Here is an 18,818-nt window from a genome sequence, read left to right as displayed (position 1 = left end):
AGAATTAAAAAAATGTGCTCAGCTCTCTTCTGCTGGAAATGGCAAGAGCGAAAAATTGGACTGAAGTCACAACTGATTAAAAAAACCCAAAAGTATGTGCAAAACAATTTTATAGGAACTTATACAATAAACTTCTATTTAAAAGAGGTAAGGGGAACCTGTAGCTCTACAGATGTTTCTGGGCAACTCCCCTGACCATTGTTTGCTTCTTGGTTGGTTTAGTATATTTATCTACTGCTTCATACTTAATAACTCTCAGCAGTTTACAAAATAATGAAACTGAAAACTAAAATTTGCAATGCAATATAAAACAATAAAATCCCCCAAAAAACAAAAATATAGCAGTATATTTTGAAAACATCTTAAAAGTCAAGGATTCCTTCCTTCTCCAGCTTCCCTCTTGCCAAGGGACATCCTGATTCACAATATACAAGATTCACCCCAAAACACATGTACATTGCACCCACATTCTGTCTTATTTACACAAATCATACAGTATCTACTTGTCAGGAGTAGGTCAGCAATAAAGAAAAACACTGGAGCTAGTGAAGTTAACGCTTTATTCAGAGAAATGAAAACAGGCCTAGTGGTCACAGCAACTCTTCCCAGTATGTCTTGCCCCAATGAGGCAGCTGCAAGGACGAAGGTCCCCACCTTCCCACCTCTCTCCAAGGAGCCTTCCTTGGTTCCTTCCCCAGCAGCCTAAGGCTCCATCATCTTGTCTCTCATCATTTCTCTTCATTTCTCTGTATATTCTGGGAGACCAGTAGAGAGGGGAGCTGGTCGCAGCAGATGAGGAAGATTCCCTAGATTCTTCAGCAACCTGCCTCATATCTGTCGCCTGGTCCCTCTCCTCTCCCGCCTTTGAGTCTGGACTGCTCTCTTCCTGGTCACTAAACCCTGTTGCCTCTTCAGCTTCTGACGCCTCCTCCTCCTCCCTCTTCTCACTCATCATTGCCCCACCACCAATCCCTACCTCAGAGCCTTCTTGCCCTGGCCCAGCTGGTTCCTCCCACCACTCCTCTCCATCCAGCCAATCTACGACTCCTTCAATATCACTCACCCCATTCTATTCCACCTCAAGTCACTCCAATATCTCCTACTCAATCACCAAACCACTGCCACCAATTATTGCTATTGCTCCAATAAAAATATATTGCAAAACCCACAATGAGACAATGAAACCATTCACTGGCAGAACCATAAAAGAATGTAGAAACAAATGGCTGCCTGTTAGTTGCATGGCTATATTGTTCCTGGCAGCCATCTGGCTCTCACCCAGGTTAGTTGAACCCACGCAAGGATGGGTGGAACTGCACACCCACTCCCTGGTGCCCCTTCCTCTAATCTAATCTGTGTCAACATTTCAATTTGCACACAAGACGCTCCATTAGTCATGCTGGCTGGGACTGATGGGAGTTGGATTTAAAACATATCTAAACTAAAGTAACTACTGTGGTACCTCGGGTTACAGATGCTTCAGGTTACAGACTCTCCTAACCCAGAAATATTAAGAACTTTGCTTCAGGATGAGAACAGAAATCACACGGCAGCAGCAGGAGGCCCCATGAGCTAAAGTGGTGCTTCAGGTTAAGAGCAGTTTCAGGTTAAGAACGGACCTCCAGAACAAATTAAGTTCTTAACCCGTACTAAATGTGCAGCCCAATATTTTGCATATAAGGACTGGGCCAAGCCTCTTTCCACAGTTTCCCCAAAATATTTTTATATGCCACTGCAATTTATGAGCTGTGCGAGATTCCAGGAGCTGCAGATGTCCTTGCGAGGGTCTGTGTTTCCTTTTGGAAATGAGGCACAGTAGAGACCGTGGTGTCTTTATGATATATTGTTTATTTACGCATATATACAACCTAAGCCCGCAACTGAGGGGTTCACAGCATTAACACCCCCCCCCCACAAGAGGTTCTGGCTTCTCCCATAGCCACCGCATTGGTTTCAAAACAGACATAAGCATCCTGCTTTTTGACTGTTTTTCCAGCCTGCTCCAGTAACTCTGTTGCTTAACTCTTAACTGCCGTTCTCAATTCTAACCTACCTAAAAGGGATACAATCTATTTCAGAGAAACAGGCCAGACAAGAAAGGAGGAGGAGTTGCGTTATATGTCAGGGATGTGTATACCTGTGAAGAGATCCAAGATTTAGAACCTCAAAGCCAAAGAGAGAGCATTTGGGTCAAAATTAAGGGAGAGAAGAATAACAGTGACCTCATTGTGGGAGTTTACTATAGATCCCCAAGCCAAACGGAGGACATAGATGATGCCTTCCTGGAACAGATGGCCAAGCATGCAAAAGGAAGGGAGATAGTAGTAATGGGGGACTTCAATTACCCAGATATTTGCTGGATGTCAAACTCAGCCAAGAGCATAAGGTCAAACAGATTCCTCACTGGCCTTGCAGACAACTTCGTTGTCCAGAAAGTGGGAGAAGCATCAAGAGGAACAGCCATTTTAGATCTGGCCTAACCAAGGTTGATGACCTGGTTAGTGGGGTAGAAGTGGAAGGATCATTAGGCGCGAGTGATCATGCTCTTCTGAAGTTTACTATACAGCGGAAAGGAGCAGCCAAGCATACTAGGACTCAATTTCTTGACTTTAAGAAAGCCGACTTCATAAAACTTAGGGAAGTGCTGGGTGAGATCCCATGGACAGTAATACTAAAAGGAAAGGGAGTTCATGATGGCTGGGAGTTTGTTAAGAGGGAGATAGTAAAAGCACAACTTCAGACAATACCAATGAGACGGAAACATGGAAGGTGCCTAAAGAAGCCAGGGTGGCTATCTAAAGAACTTTTAACTGAGTTAAGATTTAAAAAGGATGTGTACAAAAAAAAATGGAAAAGGGGGGAAACCACCAAAGAGGAATTCAAACAAATAGCCAGCACGTGTAGACACAAAGTCAGAAAAGCTAAAGCACAGAATGAACTCAGGCTTGCTAGAGAGGTTAAAAGCAACAAAAAAGGCTTTTATGGGTATGTTTGTAGCAAAAGGAAGAACAAAGAAACAGTGGGGTCACTCAGAGGAGAAGATGGTGAAATGCAAACAGGGGACACAGAAAGGGCTGAACTCCTCAATGCCTTCTTTACCTCAGTCTTCTCCGATAAAGAAAACAATGCCCGACCTGAAGAATTTGGAGCAAATGATTCAGCAGAGGAAACGCAGCCCAGAATAACTAAGGAGATAGTATAAGAATACTTGGCTAGTTTAGATGTATCTCCAGGGCCAGATGAACTGCATCCAAGAGTATTAAAAGAACTGGCAGATGTGATCTCAGAACCACTGGCAGTCATCTTTGAGAATTCCTGGAGAACAGGCGAAGTCCTGGCAGACTGGAGGAGGGCAAATGTTGTCCCTATTTCCAAAAAGGGGAAAAGAGAGGACCCAAATAATTACCGCCCAGTCAGTCTGACATCAATACCAGGGAAGATTCTGGAGCAGATCATTAAGCAAACAGTCTGTGAGCACCTAGAAGGGAATGCTGTGACCACCAATAGTCAGCATGGATTTCTGAAAAATAAGTCATGTCAGACTAACCTGGTCTCGTTTTTTGACAGAATTACAAGCCTGGTAGATGAAGGGAACGCAGTGGATGTAGCCTACCTTGATTTCAGCAAGGCATCTGATAAGGTGCACCATGATATTCTTGTAAAGAAGCTGGTAAAATGTGGTCTTGACCATGCTACCACTCAGTGGATTTGTAACTGGCTGACTGACCGAACCCAAAGGGTGTTCATCAATGGTTCCTCTTCATCTTGGAGAAGAAAGAAGATTCCACTTAAACATTAGGAAGAACTTCCTGACAGTAAGAGCTGTTTGACAGTGGAATTTGCTGCCAAGGAGTGTGGTGGAGTCTCCTTCTTTGGAGGTCTTTAAGCAGAGGCTTGACAACCATATGTCAGGAGTGCTCTGATGGTGTTTCCTGCTTGGCAGGGGGTTGGACTTGATGGCCCTTGTGGTCTCTTCCAACTCTATGATTCTAAAATAGTGGCATTGTTATTATGAACTAAACTCAAATGAAAGAGGGAGGAAATCCACTTGTTTGCAAATGGGAGATTTGCCCTTCCGTCCTTTGTCATGCTAACGGTTCTGGCTTTTGACATTTAGCTTAATTAAGGGATTAGCAAAGTCTAGCACACGGCTTAAAAACACACTGGGACTGGGTCTGTCTTAAATACACATACGAGTCTGGCTTTCACCTCCACGGAAATTAGCTTTGACACCCCAAACCTGAATTAAATTCTAGCACCTATTACAATATTCTGCCAAATGGTGCTAATGGAAACACATGGATCAGGACCATGGAGGGGCAACGGGTTAAAGCCCTTTTCTGCAACAATACAGTACCAATTCAGCTCTCTCTCTTGTACACACAGACTGCACCAACTATTTGTGAAGGAAATGTAGAATAGCAAACCACATAAGAAGCATAGCATCTAATTTGTTGATGAAGGAAGCCTGTACTCAAACTGACCCAATTAGGTCTTGTGTTTCCGCCATCAGAGACTAGACTGACACAGAACTACTGGTATATCTTCTCATGGCAGCGATCACAGTTGTGGGATTCTTTCCTTGCCTATTTCCCCCCACTAGCCTAATTTTTGGTGACTATCAGCAAAACAAACATGTGCTTGCTTCTGACGCTTCACTGAGCTTCTTCCTCCCTTTCCTTGTTTCTGAGGTGTTCCACCTCCAATATGCTTCTGAATCCAGTTCCTGGGAATCCCAAGTGTGGAGAATGCCCTTGCGCTCAGGTCTTGCTTGTGGGAGAAGCCAGGACAATGTGGAGTTGCTCTTGGAGCTGCTGAGTGATGCAACATCAGGTGGCTGATGGAAGTTAGCAACAACTTTGAGGTCCACAGTGGGCATAAGTGCTATCACACGTAGGCTTCTAGTCATTCTCCCATCGTAGGAGTCTTGTACATTCCTGAGAGGTGGAAAGAGGTGGATTCAGAGATCCACCATTTCTCTGAGATCTTTATGGCAGAGGCCCATTTGGGTTCAAATGGCAAGCCTCATGAATTGCTCCAGGTTTATAAAGGCCCCTTTAACAGCATCTCTTTAGTACTGCCCTGCTTCCCATTCATGGCAACAGTTTTGCAAGGCTCTTGCAACCATTAGTCATATGCCTCTTTTGAGTGAGCCTTAGTTGCCCTCTCTCATGCACAGACACACAAGTGCACAGTGTTTACCTATGCCCATGATGAGAACCGGATGCTGGACAAGCAAGAGTCCTTACATTCAAGGTAATTTAATGTGTGTCAGATAAAATTCTGCCGTCTTGCAACACACGCAACTGTCTGTATGCTCAGCACACTGGAAAGCATCCTGGCTACTTTGCCGTGCTGCATGTGCAGTGGTACCTCGGGTTACATACGCTTCAGGTTACATACGCTTCAGGTTACAGACTCCGCTAACCCAGAAATAGTACCTCAGGTTAAGAACTTTGCTTCAGGATGAGAACAGAAATCGTGCTCCGGCAGCAGCAGCAGGAAGCCCCATTAGCTAAAGTGGTACTTCAGGTTAAGAACAGTTTCAGGTTAAGAACGGACCTCCGGAGCGAATTAAGTATGTAACCAGAGGTACCACTGTATTGGGCAATGATGTGTGTGATGTCATTTCCAGCCAATAAAAATGTGAAATGGCCTGAATGTGTGAATGGCACGAAGATGGCGACTGAGGCTAATTTTCATCTTGGAAATATTGAAGACTTTAGCAAGATTTCAAGGCAAGCTCCATCTGACAACCTTCCAGGCTGGATGGAGCTGTATTCAAGCCCAGTGAAATCTCTATTAAAAGAGAGTGGACACCCTAAAACCAACAGTAACACCCATATAAAATGCAAAGTAACTGTGAAAACCTCTTTCTGTTGAGTAAGACTAGAGTTTCAAGTTAGGGGTCTTGTGGAAAGAGAAATCAGCTTGTCAAATTTATTTTGATTATTTTTGCCACTAACTCCCAGAAGTGGACACTTCTAAATAGGGTTTAAACTAAGATCTGTACCCCAACTGTATGCATGATTATTTTCAAGCAAGTTCAGCCAGGGTCAATGGGAGTGACTTCCTAATCGGAATTAGGACTTTAGCCTTAATCTGTATTTAAAACGGGATGTGCTTAAGTGATAGCAACCACTATAGCTGAACTAGAGGCATTCTCTGTTAGCAAACCACAGAGAACATATGCCTCAGGCCTGTTCTTTCCTGCTTTTAATGACGGCATGCAAGGCGTGAATGGCAGAACTGCCTGCCTGTTTTGACTTTGCACTGGGCCATCACAAATCAAGGCACAAAACAGTTATTAGGTACAAGTTACACTGAAGCACGTATCCATTTCCAAACTGATGTGCTTATTCTTCTTTCGCCATCATCCTTGTGGCATATGCTTTCAAAACTAACAAACTAGTTGAATTTTGAAAGTGTATTACAAGAATATCGAGGGGTTATTTTGTTTTAAAAAAGAAAACCCAAGCAAGTCTAAAACAATAAAATCTAAGGGCGTGGTTTTTGCTTTCAATAAAACACATATATCTAGCAGTTGCTATAGCAATGAATATAGTATGTATATGTATAAGCTGCTGAATTGCAACTTATTACCAAACTTAAAACCATGGAGAGACCTGGTCTGAACAAAGACATTGGATTCTTATCTCATTATACATGACAAAGCCATTTTTCACCTTCTCACCCCTTGTTTTTTCCTGTAAGACCTATTGCAGTCATTAAGAGTCGTCAACAGGCTCATCACAACTATCTGCCAATCACCCAATCCCACCACCCTTCTGAGTAATACCCCTCCCCACCTTCTCACTATATAGAAGGGTCTGGTGACTTCTGCTTCAGTGTATCTGAAGAAGTGTGCATGCACACGAAAGCTCATACCAAGAACTAACTTAGTTGGTCTTTAAGGTGCTACTGGAAGGATTTTTTTTTTATTATTTTTTATAAATAAGAAGGGAGATTACAAGATCTTCCAAGTCAACAATGCCCACTCACATCACAAAGAACTCATAACCCACCTAAAAGCAGCCAGAAACACCATAGCCAGATACTGGAGAGACCTGTCAGGAGTAAGCATAGACCAACAGTACCAAATAGTATGGGAAATAGCCTTATTAGAAGAACTAACCAATAAACTGAAACTGACACGGGGACAAATGGAAGAAGACGCCTTCACCCTGTATGGCTCCCTTTTATCACATACACAGCCCAACAAGAGAACGACAAGAATCCACCAACAGCATACAAATCAATATGGCTAACCTGATTCAAAAACATCCACCCATCCCACTCACACATGAAAACAAGCCAATCACAAGTAACCAACCAACCAACCAGCCACACCCTAGGCCAACCCCAACCACTCTCACCACCAAAGAAACACAAGCGAATAGTAAAGAGAACCTGCACAAGCGACGCTGACACAAAACCCTACACATACATTAAGTAAAATAGAAATATCGCCACCCAACCCCATCCCACCATGGCCCTTCCACCTCTTCCCCCCTTTTCTTCCTAATGTAACACTAATGTCTCAACAAATGAAACTGATCTGCAGAAAATGTAACTTGAAGAAAAAGAGACATTGCACATACTGTTGTAAACCAATCTTTAATAAAAAAAAATGTTTAAAGAAAGAAGGGAAATTTCACTTTGTCTAAAAAATCCTAATACTATACCATGTCCTGACCTTCAGGATTTGTATGAAGGGCTGCAGCTCCAAGATAGAGTGTCAATCCCAGGTTCAGTCCTTGACATTTTCATAAGGTCTGTGAGGACTTGAAACCTGGGAACTAATTGTCAGCCAGCGCAGTTGAGCCAGGTCTGGTGTTATATGCTCGAACCATCTTGTCCCGGTGAACAATCTGGCCATTTAAATTTTGCACCTGCTGAAGTTTCCAAACTGTCTTCAGAGGTAACCCCACATATAATGCATCACACAAGTCCAACCTAGAGGTTACAAAAGCATAGGCCACAGAAGTTGCACGCCAGCCACACCACCACATTTAAACTTATAAGTATTGATGATAACAGGTAGATAGTTAAGAGCTTAGGCGGCTTCAGCAGCGGGCACCTGGTGCCCCCCAGAATTTGATGCCCAGGTGCCCTGCGCCTCTTGCACCCCCGGGTAAAGACGGCCCTGACTTCAACTTGATCAATGCTGCAGTTCAAGTTTTATGGGGTCTTCTAAAGCCCATGCCTCTTCCTCAGTCATTAAGCTGCAGCCTTCCCTGTGCCCTAGTTCAATACCTCTCCACTTGTTCAATCAAATATCCTTTATTTGGCATCGCAAACAACACATTATCAAACAGACACCGTATACAAATTGTGCAAACTACGAGCTCAGCGTCACAAGGTTTGTCCCAATCAGATCTTTAACTCCAGAGAAAATCAATTTGCATAAATAATACAATACAACACTACCACATCACTGATCAGTTAAGAGCCACTAAATCTCTTTATAATGGCCCAATCTTTCTACATGGACAGCACTCAAAAATTCAGCCACTATTAAAGTAATTTGATCATTTATGTCCGAAAGCAGGTCCTGAACCATTGGTAGCATAGAAATCAGCCTATTGAGTTGTAAGGCCTCTAATAATTGTCTTCTGGCATAAATGCCAAAATCACAAGAAAGGAAAATATGCTCCAAAGTGTCAGGTTCCTGTTTACTACATTTGCAGAGACGCTCTGATTCTGGGAGAGCTAAATATCTTCCTCTCACTATCATCGAGGGAAACATATGAAATCTGGCTAACATAAACAGTCTGCACAATTCATGATTCTTCAGATTTGTCTTGTATCCCCTTTGAAAATCTCTACACAAAGGGAGATTTGAATAGAGAGGAGAGCAAGTGCTGTGCTTTGCAACCTCAAGAGACCTCTCCACTTGTTGTGAGGAAAGCAGACTAAAGTACACCTAAACTATCCCAGATATTGCCCACCAGTGCCCTTCAACCCACAATATTATTACATTCTTAGATAAGGCACAAATCCTGTGGGCACAAATGAAAACAATTGGTGTTGAGTAAGGAGTAGGGACGCAGGTGGCGCTGTGGGTTAAAGCCTCAGCGCCTAGGACTTGCCGATCGAAAGGTCGGCGGTTCGAATCCCCGCGGCGGGGTGCGCTCCCGCTGCTCGGTCCCAGCGCCTGCCAACCTAGCAGTTCGAAAGCACCTCCGGGTGCAAGTAGATAAATAGGGACCGCTTACCAGCGGGAAGGTGAACGGCGTTTCCGTGTGCGGCTCTGGCTCGCCAGAGCAGCGATGTCACGCTGGCCACGTGACCCGGAAGTGTCTCCGGACAGCGCTGGCCCCTGGCCTCTTAAGTGAGATGGGCGCACAACCCCAGAGTCTGTCAAGACTGGCCCGTACGGGCAGGGGTACCTTTACCTTTACCTTTACCTTAAGGAGTAGGAGCCAATTTAAATCTGTGCCAAAGATCGTTGCACACAAGAGACTGCTTATGAGCATGGGAGCACTCATGTGCAAATGGTTTTCTCCATGCATTTTAATTTCAGACTTTGATTAGCCACTCTCTCAGAATAGCTTACATCAAGGTGGGAAAACTCCAGCTGTGGGCCAATATTGGCCTGTCATGCCCCCCTATTTGGCCTGCCAGACAGTCTAGGAGATACCATGCCTGCCCACCCTACAATCTCAAGGTTGTGGGTCTGAGCCCCACATTGGATGAGTGATTCCTGCATTGCGGGGGGGTCGGACTAGAGGATCTTCAGGGTCCCTTCCAACTCTACAATTCTATGATTTTACAATGTCAGGTGTGTGATGGGTTAGGCCGGGGTTTCAAAGAAAGGACTTGCAAAAATTTACCATTTGCCCGATAATAAATGTTGGAAATGTAAAGAGAATGAAGGTACATTCTTTCACCTTTGGTGGACGTGCCCAAAGATTAAGGCTTTCTGGGAGATGATTTATAATGAAATGAAAAAGGTATTTAAGTATACCTTCTTGAAGAAACCAGAGGCCTTTCTCCTGGGCATGGTCGGCCAATTGGTGCCAAAAAAGGATAGAACTTTCTTTATGTATGCAACAACGGCAGCAAGAATACTTATTGCAAAGTATTGGAAGACACAAGATCTACCCACCCTGGAAGAGTGGCAGATGAAGGTGATGGACTATATGGAATTAGCAGAAATGACTGGCAGAATCCGAGACCTGGGAGAAGAGTTGGTGGAAGAAGATTGGAAGAAATTTAAAGATTATTTGCAGAAACACTGTAAAATTAATGAATGTTAAAATGATGTTGGACTGAAAATAAGTGGCATTAGCGACAAAGTTAAAAAGAGCATGCAAAAATGAATTAAAAATTTGGTGAAATTATAGAGTTACAATATGTTAAGATCCAGAGTTAAGATAAACGGAAGAGGGTAAGGATTTGCTGATTTGAATATTTTAATGGGAATACAAAAAGGGGAGGTGTGAGGAAGTCAAAGAAATAAGTTAATGAGTTTAAGGTTATAAAAAATGGATTTGTTTTTTAACTTTCTTTTTTCTATTTTTTCTATTTCTCTGAGAGTTTTTTCTTTTTTTCTTGTTTTACTATGTATTTTTGTATTTATGATTTTGTAAAATCTTAATAAATATTCTTAAAAACAACAACAAAGAAACAACCAGGAGCTTAGCATCGTCTCCTGATTGTTCCCTTGCAGGAGCAAAGCACAATCCCATCTGCCCATCACCTGATGGGCTGCAGGAGTGCAACCTTGCTCAAGCAGGGGGAAGCGGCTTCCATTCAGTGGAGGCTGCTCCCTGCCCTGCTCTTTGGAGTGTCCCTTGCATTCCCTTCCAGCTTCTGAAATCAACAGCTGATAGCAGCACCAGCTCACCCAGGGCTCCATTTGTCTGTGCACACCTGTTCCCCACCCCCGGGAACAGGCACCCACTGCCAAAGGAAGCTGCCTGTTTTGGAAGCAGCTGCCTTTGAGGGAAGATTGCCTGCATACAGGACTCTCCCACACGCAGGTGACCTTCCCAAAGGCAGCTGCTTTCTTCATCTCCCAACCAGGTGATTGGGAGAGGAGATAATCAGTCTTTCCAAAAGCACCTGCTTATCTGCAGGACTCTTAAAGGAGGAGTGTTGCTTGAGGCAGCCACCACCCTTCTCCTTTAAATGTAAGAGGAAGACAGATACTTCAAAGAGCACTTTTGAGAAGTGCTTAAAGGCAGCCAGCCCCCTGTACCCCCATTTCAGGCTGAAACAGGAGTGTGCGGCTGTCTTACAGGCTTTGCAAGTCCCCAAACACTCTCCTTTTAAGCCGAGACTGGCAAAGCCACCCACCTGTTGACTGTGTGATGGAATAACGATGGCATGTGATTGACTTGACCACGTGCCAATAGGTTCCACATACCTATCAGGATCTGACCTGTGAGGCTATTTCCCGATAGGTATGAGGAACCAAAAAGTTTCCCATACCTGCTGCACATCGTGAAACATGAAAGCGCAACAAAAAGCATTTCTGCAGAGAGTTACAAACCGAACATAAAATTGAAAGCAAAACTAAAAGTCCCAGGCAAATTAGAAAGTTTACCTCAAACCCCCCCCCCCAAAAAAAAGGGTTGTGCCAAGGGATGATGCCCTCTTGGACAGAATTTTCACGCACAAGGTGTCTCTGCATAGCTGTCAACTTTTCCCTTTTCTTGCGAGGAATCCTATTCGGAATAAAGGAATTTTCCTTAAAAAAGGGAAAACGTTGACAGCTATGTGTCTCTGGTGTCTAGCTGCCTTACTTCACTTAGTGGAGGAATGTAGAGCAATGCCTCTGAGAACGTCAAAAGTTTTTTTTAAAGTTCTTGGAGTTCAAAGTTAATAACAAGCACTGTATCAGTGCACGTGATGTTGGAAATGTTCTTCCACATTGTCAGACCCAACTCCTGCTAAACTGAGAGGAGGGAGTGATACAATAACAAAAAGGGGCAATAAATTTGTGTCAGAGCTTATGGCCTAACTGCTTGTTAAGTTGAGTGCGTAGTTTTGCCTTGTGTCAGATAGTGGCTTTGGGGGAAGAGTAGGGAGCTTGGGGTCAATAATTTGGCATTGGGGAAAGGGTTAACCCTATACACCAGACCCTGATCAACCCTCCTCCACCAAACTGGCTGCCATTTAAAGTTTTAAGAACAAGTGCTCATTGTTTAGTGTAGCATGTTGTTTGAGAACATCTCTTTTTTGAGAATGCCAAGATTCAGTTGTGCTCCTTGAGCATGGAGCATTTTCTGCTGCAGAGGTGAGCATACAAGGAATTGTAAGGTCTGGATAATGCTTTAGGGCCAGGGGTAGGGAACTTGTATCCTTTCAGATGTTGCTGAACTCCAAGTCCTATAGGTTCCAGGCCCAGCTAGGATGGTCAAGTGTCAGGGATGGGAGGAGTAAATCTGTCAATTTCAGTTTTTCATTTTCCCAATCTTAAATACATCAGTTTGTGGTTGTTGTTTTTAAACCCAAGTCCTCATGAAAATTCATCATCACTTCAGCACAGATTTCTTCTATTACATTATTATTATTATTATTATTATTATTATTATTATTATTAACACCACTACTACATACATTGATTATGGACAATTTTGCTGAATGCATGCATTTTTGCAAAAAAAACACCCCCAAATATAATGCATTTCCTATATATTATTTTGTTTTCATTACACATTTTAAGGTATAGTATGTGCATTTTAGTACCCATTACTTGGCTGGAGAAAAGCACTGCCAAAGTCAGAGAGCTGCAGAATTCTGGAGGGCCGTTGTGTTTTAGTTCTTGTGTTGTTTTAAAAAGTGCAAATAAGATAAGGTCGCCTTTAAATGGAACCAGTCCGAAAAAGTTTAACCATTCAGCACCTGTAAAACGACACCAGAAGTGGGCTGTTCATCAGCTGTTTTCCTGAAGATCAGCCAATTTAATGTGTGGAAACTTGTCAGCGATGTGTTCACAACTCTGTTGAAGTGTGAAGCTGTCGTCAGTACTTAATTGCTGATGTAGTTCAAATATTCACAGCCCATTTCTCCCCAAATGGGAAACAAAGCTGCTAACAGATGCCACAAAGGAATGTGCTGCAGGTTTGGCACAGTGGCTAAGAGACTGAGTCTGAGTACACACCTTACGTTCAAAGCATACAACTTGCCCCAAGGAATCCTGAGAACTGTAGTCCACTAAGAACTGTGCTGGGAACTATAGATCTGCAAGGGTAAACTACAGTTTCCATGGTTCTTTGAGGGAAGTCATGTGCTTTAAATGTGTATGGAGGCTGAGCTATGAATGTCCCTGGTTCAAATTGTGGTGCTCACTGACCTCGGTTTCCCTCTCTGCAATATGAGTATAATAATTACCTTACAGGGTTATGCTGTTGCAACAATTACCGTATTTTTCGCTCTATAAGATGCACCAGACCACAAGACGCACCTAATTTTTGGAGGAGGAAAACAAGAAAAGAAAAAATTCTGAATCTCAGAAGCCAGAACAGCAAGAGGGATCGCTGCGCAGTGAAAGTAGCAATCCCTCTTGCTGTTCTGGCTTCTGGGATAGCTGTGCAGCCTGCATTTGCTCCATAAGACGCACACACATTTCCCCTTACTTTTCAGGAGGGAAAAAGTGAGTCTTATAGAGCTAAAAATACGGTACTTCACCTGCATCACCTAGTTGTATTTGCAACATTTTGAACTGTGATATGAACATGAAGCATGATGTGGAACCTGTGAGAAGGGACTTCCAATGAAAAATTCAACAGTATCCTAATTACTTCACATTAATTAGTCAGCTTTTAAAATATAAGTCTCCACTGGCACCATCCGACAAGGAAACTTCATGCCGGTGGCATTTTTGAAACTAGGTGCATCACTTGAATCCAAAAACGTGTTAATCAAAGCCTTTAAGAGGATACATGATATGGTTATGCTATTTAGTCAACAGAAAGCACTATGGACACTTATAATTTAGCATTATCCTGCAATATCCCAACTGTGCTTTTCTTTTTAGTTCTCTTTAGTTGCTCTGCCAGTAAAAAAGGTAAAAACTAAGCAGACCTCTGCCAATTCCATACTGATAGCATTTGCTACATTAGTTTGTAAGGGAGATGAAAGGAAGGGTTTTTTTGTTCGTTTGTTATTCTCAAGCAGAAAAAGTGCTGGTTATAAAGTTGATGTGCTTCCAAGGCAGTGTTTATATTCGGGTAGATTAGTCTTTTGAACACTGTCTTTGGAGCACCTGGGCACTTCATTGTTTCAAATCCTTTACTTGTTTATTACTCTGTCATAGGCTTTAGCTGTTGTTTTGGATTTTTCATCTCATGCAGTTTCACAGCTCTTTTCTTAATTGTTCCTTTAAGGGCCTCTTCTAGATCCACACAGATGAACCCACGTGTGGCTATTTCCATTAACGATCAAGGAAAAGACAACTCTTTGAGGCAGGAAAATGATGCAAGTTTGACCTCCAGTCACTGGGTTCTTAAAAGGCTCAAGGAAGAAAGAGATGACAATGATTTAATATACCACTTCATGTCAAAATAGGCCTTTATATAATGCCCCTGCAGAATCAAATCTGAACCTAAGCCATTTGCAGAGGAGCAAAGGGTCACCTATGTCAAGGATTGAAGACTTCAGTTTCTGTGAACTTCAAAGCAAACTGACCCCCTTGGACTAATGTGTGGTTGGGAACATAATTATGCTAAGATTTTTGCATATCTCTGAATTTTGCAATACAGTACTTGGCTCAGAAAAAAATGACAGAGCACATCTTTGATCTGACTGCCACTGTAGCTAAACAGGCGAGGCAGGTTTTGAGACAATAAATATCTGTTTATCAAAGGCAAAAGTTGAGAAAAAATATACATACACCACAAGCTGCAACCCATCTTCAAAACCACCTTCAACTGTCTGGGAAAATTATCCTCTGAGCAAAGAGTATAGCACTGTACAGAATGCAAATGTAATGCAGTTAGTGTGTACTTCTGTGCTTGTCCAAGTGCCTTTGTAAATGGTGGGTTTTTCTTTTCTTTTTTGAGGAAACACACCTCCTTTCTAATCATCCATGTGCCAAGAAACAATATTTTTATTATGTGTTTGTAAGAACAAATCTTATGCATTAAAAAAAGAGAAAATTGATGTTGGATCAAAGTGTTTCAAAGTTTGCCAAGTCAATATATATAAAAAAAATGGAATGGAGTTACAATTAGCTACTGCAGGTATGAAAAACTGGCAGTGTTTCTTCTTATGTAATCAACTGTGAACCTGCTTAATTGCATTTAAACACATACAGAGGTGCGCGCGCACACACACCTTTTCGCAATAGTTCCCAAAAGCTGACTCAGTTCTCATTGCTATTCAAGTTTGCACAGCTATTGTGAATGTCACTCAACATTACCTGAAACTGCAAGCCATTTCTTTTCTCTGTTGCCAGTTCAGTGGAGCTTCACTTGTAGTTCATTTCAGTAGTTTATTGCTCTAGCCAAAGGCCATGACAAACTTGTAGCAATAATATTAATAAAATACAAAACAAGCATCCATAATAAGCTGACATCCATTATGTAAGAGAAGATACCAGAGAAACCAACAGGCTTAAATTTAGTTTGATTTCAGATTAAACCTTTGTATCGCCAAAACAACTCAGTGATTTGATCTAGCTCCCTTTTCCTAATTTTTTTTGCAGCCAGTGCATAGAGGGCCACTCTGCATGTTACCAAGTTGTAACTATCCACAGGATTTGTCAATCAAAATCAGCACCCACAGAAGATGTGGCACAAACACAGCACATCTCAAAGGAGTTAGGCAATCATCCTCTTTGGCTCTTCTCACAGGACTTGCCCTGACTAGAAGTCTCGACTCCCAAGTTAAACTATTGCCAATCGCAGGTGGGAGTTCTGGGAGTTATGCCACCAGAACATTATGCCAGAAGAAGGCAGCATATCCATGCAGGATCCATCACCCTCTTTGAATGTTCCACCACCATCCATAACTCCCAGTGCCAGCATATCAGGCAGAAGGATTCTGTCTTAACCTCGTGTGGTCTGAGAGCTTGGAGCAACCAGCCCAGACCTCTTTACACCCAGAGTTCACATGGCAGACTGAGAGAAACAATAGGCTTGACTTCATTCCTCCCAAGATGAGGGAGAGTAATCTTAGTTAAGCCAGGCAGGACAACTTACTCTATGGCATTAACCCCTTCATGTGTTAATTAGACTTAAGCATTTTGGATATACAAGGCTTGTTATCCTACACTGACAACTGATTTGATTCTTCCAAACTGTTGCAGAATGACATGCTGTTTGATGTCCACTCTAGGCAGGTGTCCCATCACTATCTTTGCTTAGGACCTTGCTAGATTTGTTTTTTATATGATAGGAGATGCTGGGCTTTTTATTTTTTTTGCACTGAGCAGCATTCAAAATTATGATCGTAAAAGGACTGTGTTAATGACTGTACTTCAATGTCACTCAGCTCCAAGTGTGAGGAGAGCCTGTGTAAACAGCCAAGATGGGCTATGGCAGAAGGCAGTCCCTTATAAAAGGTAAAGCTACCCCTGCCCGTACGAGCCAGTCTTGACAGACTCTGGGGTTGTGCGCCCATCTCACTTAAGAGGCCAGGGGCCAGCGCTGTCCGGAGACACTTCCGGGTCACGTGGCCAGCGTGACGAAGCTGCTCTGGCGAGCCAGAGCCGCACACGGAAACGCCATTTACCTTCCCGCTGGTAAGCGGTCCCTATTTATCTACTTGCACCCGGGGGTGCTTTCGAACTGCTAGGTTGGCAGGCGCTGGGACCGAGCAGCGGGAGCGCACCCCGCCGCAGGGATTCGAACCGCCGACCTTTCGATCGGCAAGTCCTAGGCGCTGAGGCTTTAACCCACAGCGCCACCTGCGTCCCGCGCAGTCCCTTATAGCTATACCATTAAAGGTGTTATTCATACGGTAACTGCAGCTATCATTTGATACTCCAAGAGTGTGAATAAGCTTCTGCCATCGTTCATCATGTTATGAGTCACCACAAATCAAAGTGTCTCTTCCCACCTCAGGGAAATAATTAGCCAAACAGGAGCCTATCTGCAAGATGATAAAAAGACAAGAATGTGTGTTTTGCATCTCGCTAGCTGAATGATTGATGCTGCAAATAGTGTCTCAATTTTCTGTTTTCCCACTCTAAGCATCACTCATTCCTTTCAAGTTTTCCCCATATGCTAAGTATTGCAAACTTACGGAGTGCAATCCAGCTCCTGCTCCACACTGATTTTAAGGGGGAAGCTATTCAAGCCTTTAACATTAACGTTCCTCTCTTCTGACTTCCCTCAAGCCTTCAAGCTTGTAAATACTCTCATCAAGTTTGCTTTAAAAATTAAATAAATTATTACAGATTTTCTTGCAAGAAATAAGCAAAACAACCAAACATGTATTGGAAGTCACCCCAAAACTGGCCCTGCTGAACCACAGGTCTCTCACAGCAGTCTATACCACACAAAATATTTCACACTAACCTGCTTGTAGCACAGAAATGTAGTTTTTCCTCATTCTGGCATCATTCATGTTTGTCCTCAGCATGTTGTTTTCAATCTAGATTGATCCTAGATCCTGCTGCTGTACATTAGGATGGGTGTAGTCACTTGATACACATTTGAAAACCTTCCCCTTGATTAGGTTATGCAAGCCTTTTCCTTCCTGCACCTGCCCCAGCTGAGGGAAGGAGGAAGTGATGATAACCATCTTGATAAATGCTCACCCACAATGGCATTGGGCAGGGGAGGATACAACTCCCACTGATGGGACGGCCAACTTTTTTCCCAATTGGATATGCAGTGGGGCAATGCGAAAATCAATCGTCAACGACCTTTCATTTTTGGAATGGAACTCGTTTCTCAAGAAGCACTTTTCAGGGGGCAACAAATATGCAATAGATCTAGATTGTTTGTGGATTATATAGAAGAAATGTGTGCTTCATTGAGTCTAAAATAAAATGTGCGTACACTCTCTCAGAAATGAAGAGAGAGAAAACAGAACTATGGAGGCTTTCTAAAGTATTGGTTCGGTTCGGTAGACCAAGTTTCATACAGCGTATATTTAGCCTAGAGAAGAGATGATTAAGAGACAAAAGCTAACAATTTTCAAATCATTTTTCTGCCCACTGTCATGGAATACCCTGCCAAGAGAGATTCAGCAGGTGCCTTCTCTTTCAATCTTTAAAACACAGGCTGAACACTTTTTTATTCTACCCAGCTTCTCTAAGCAACTAATAACACATCTTTCTATGATTGATGGTCTTTAATTGATGGTCTCTGGTTTAATTTGTATGTGTTTTTCTTATTAAAAAAACAAAGCAGTTTACAATAATAGCTCTCTATATTATGGCATATAAATATTTTTAAATGAAATAAATGAAAAATATTTGAAGGACTGTCAAACAGATGGAGTTAATTTGATTTGACAGTGGAAACTAGAAGGGCATCCATCAGAGAAGATGTGGGGTTAGACCTGGTAACATTTGAGGTCCCATCTAACTCTATTATTCTAACAAACCCAGTTCATTCAGAACTCCCAAATCAAGGAGGAAATTCTGATTAGGAGAGTATCAGAAGTTTCCCTAGCACTAAGGTTGAGACCTTCTACATTCTAAGTAGAATCTTTAGGGAAGCTTTTAATGTTTAATGTTTGTATTTTAATGTAATGTATTTTAATATTTTGTTGGGAGCCGCCCAGAGTGGCTGGGGAAGCCCAGCCAGATGGGCAGGGTATTATTAATAAATTAATAATAATAATAACAACAACAACAACAACAACAACAACAACAACAATAATAATAATAATAATAATAATAAATTTTATTA

General features: G+C 42.5%; 1 protein-coding gene across 8 annotated transcripts in view; it reads right to left on the bottom strand.

The window, feature by feature from the left end:
- Positions 1-18,818, bottom strand: part of PRLR (prolactin receptor) — a 117,405-nt gene that overhangs the window by 53,126 nt on the left and 45,461 nt on the right. The window contains exon 1 of one of the 8 annotated variants that reach the window (XM_079994810.1): positions 15,374-15,391. The exons of the other annotated variants lie outside the window; for them this stretch is intronic. The gene's annotated coding sequence lies outside the window, so the exon portion shown is untranslated. Of the gene's footprint in view, positions 1-15,373; positions 15,392-18,818 lie in introns of those variants that run through there. 8 annotated transcript variants of the gene reach the window in all.

This window comes from Podarcis cretensis (genome assembly GCF_951804945.1).
Source record: "Podarcis cretensis genome assembly, chromosome: 11".
Classification (NCBI taxonomy): domain Eukaryota; kingdom Metazoa; phylum Chordata; class Lepidosauria; order Squamata; family Lacertidae; genus Podarcis; species Podarcis cretensis.
Note: the sequence above shows the minus strand (reverse complement) of the source record. Positions and strands in the feature narration are given on the sequence as shown.